Genomic DNA, 2,178 nt, shown 5'->3' with positions numbered 1-2,178 from the left:
GTAGAATGTGTGCAGTACCCAGTAGTGCAATTTTCTGTATGTTATATATATTTGTAAGTCCTGGTATTTTTGTTATGTATTTGTCTGAATATTTTTTTTATTATACCTAAGGCACCTACTATGATAGGAATTGTTTCTGTTTTTAGATTCCACATTCGAGTTATCTCTATTTCCAGGTCTTTGTATTTTGAAAGTTTTTCCATTTCTTTTAGAGAAACGTTGTCATCTGCTGGTATTGAAACATCAATTAGAAGGCATTTTTTTCCTTCATGATCTTTGACAACTATATCTGGTCTATTTGCCTTAATTTCTCTATCTGTGTGTATTGGCATATCCCAGAGTATGGTTGCTTTCTCCCTATTATTATTATTATTATTAGCACTGGGGTCGATGTAATCGACTTAATCCCTTTGTCTGTCATTGTTTGTCCCCCCCCCCTATGTTTAGCCCCTTGTGGGCGATAAAGAAATAAGAAACGTTAGCATACCGGGCGAAATGATTAGCGGTATTTCGTTTGTCTTTACGTTTTCAGTTCAAATTCCGCCGAGGTCGACTTTGCCTTTCATCCTTTTGGGGTCGATAAATTAAGTACCAATTGCGTACTGGAATCGATCTAATCGACTGGCCTCATCCCCCAAAATTTCGGGCCTTGTGCCTAGAGTAGAACAGAACATTTCAAGAAAAATACATTTATTACAAGACTAACTTAACGCGTGTATTTTCTCGTTATTGAAAATCATTTCGTATTATCAAATTATCTCCTTTAAATATATCAACTAGTAATGCACTCCTCGTTAATACTTCTCTTTATTAACTTCTCAATTATTCAATTTTATATTCTGTACTAAGTAATCTTTTCAACCAGGAAAATAGTTTTTCAAACGTGCCTATTTGTGGTGAATAATGGAGAAGTAACGCCTATTAAATTGCTATTAGTATAAATGCTGTCAATATTCTCTATCAATCACAAAAATTGGATTATTTTGCTTTTTGTGAAAATGAAATAACGTCATTATATCAGAATTTATCGCACATTTTGCAATACGGCTGTTTGCAGCGTCCGCAAATAGGGCAGAAATATTACTTTGTTAAATAAATAGTACAAGAGGCTAACGCTCTTGCGGTCGTTGACCATCTTTCGGCAAAACGAAAACAACAATCTTATAAACCTGCTTGGCTGCTTCTGTTAGCAGTGAGAGTCATATTAAATGTTCGTAATTTATTCCCTGTTAGTTTCTTTCGATGATAAATATTTACGAGATACCTTTTTTTCTTTTAAATTAACGCATGTTTTGAGATTTGTAAATAATAAAGGACAGCCTAACCAAAGGTTCCTTTCTGTTATTACTATATTCTGTCGATGTCCAAGGCCTTTTTTGGTATTGATCGAGCTTATTAATTTTTAAGTTGTTGATATTGTTGCTGTTATTGCTCGTGTGCTATTTAGGTCAACGTCAGTCTCGATCGAGATGACTTATGACTAAAGATATTTAAATTGTCATATCCTGTCATGCGAGCGGAGTTCGAATTGAACTACATTATCCAAAGTAATGATGATTTTTACGTGTGTATGTGCATGTGGTATGTAGGTATGCATGTATGTATGTATGTATGTATGTATGTATGTATGTATTATGTAGATGGGGTAGTGTGTGTATCAGCGTACACAATTGATAATGTATACAGGTTATATATACATATACACACACACACATACAGGTTATACACACACATATATTTATACGTATATATATATACACATACACACACATATATATATTTGCTTGTGTGTTTACATTTATATATATATATATGTGCGCGTATATATATGTGTATGTGTGTGTACGTATAAATATATAATAATTTGTATATACACAGATATATATATATATATATATATATATATATATATATATATGTATGTATGTATGTATGTATGTATGTATGAATGTATGCATGCATGCATGCATTTATGTATGTATGTATGTATGTATTATGTATGTGTATATACACACAATGTAATAGCACGCCTTTGATGCAAGTCTGAGAGAGTGCCTTTCCAATGCCTAAGACCACAAATATTACGTGATTTTCTTTTAGAATTTTCGCGTAAACTGGCGTTGCAAATGGAGATGGTACGGAAACATTTGTAACATATAATTAAAGGTGTGTTAAAGA

The 2,178-nt window shown here is 32.7% G+C and overlaps 1 long non-coding RNA gene across 1 annotated transcript in view; it reads right to left on the bottom strand.

The window, feature by feature from the left end:
• The window catches only part of LOC128249672 (uncharacterized), a 59,249-nt gene that overhangs the window by 2,824 nt on the left and 54,247 nt on the right, over positions 1–2,178 (bottom strand). Inside the window, exon 3 of the long non-coding RNA XR_008265786.1 lies at positions 488–655. This is a non-coding gene — a long non-coding RNA (uncharacterized LOC128249672). The remainder of the gene's footprint in view (positions 1–487; positions 656–2,178) is intronic.

Source organism: Octopus bimaculoides, chromosome 17, assembly GCF_001194135.2.
Source record: "Octopus bimaculoides isolate UCB-OBI-ISO-001 chromosome 17, ASM119413v2, whole genome shotgun sequence".
Taxonomy (NCBI): Eukaryota; Metazoa; Mollusca; class Cephalopoda; order Octopoda; family Octopodidae; genus Octopus; species Octopus bimaculoides.
This window is presented reverse-complemented; position numbering and strand designations above follow the sequence as displayed.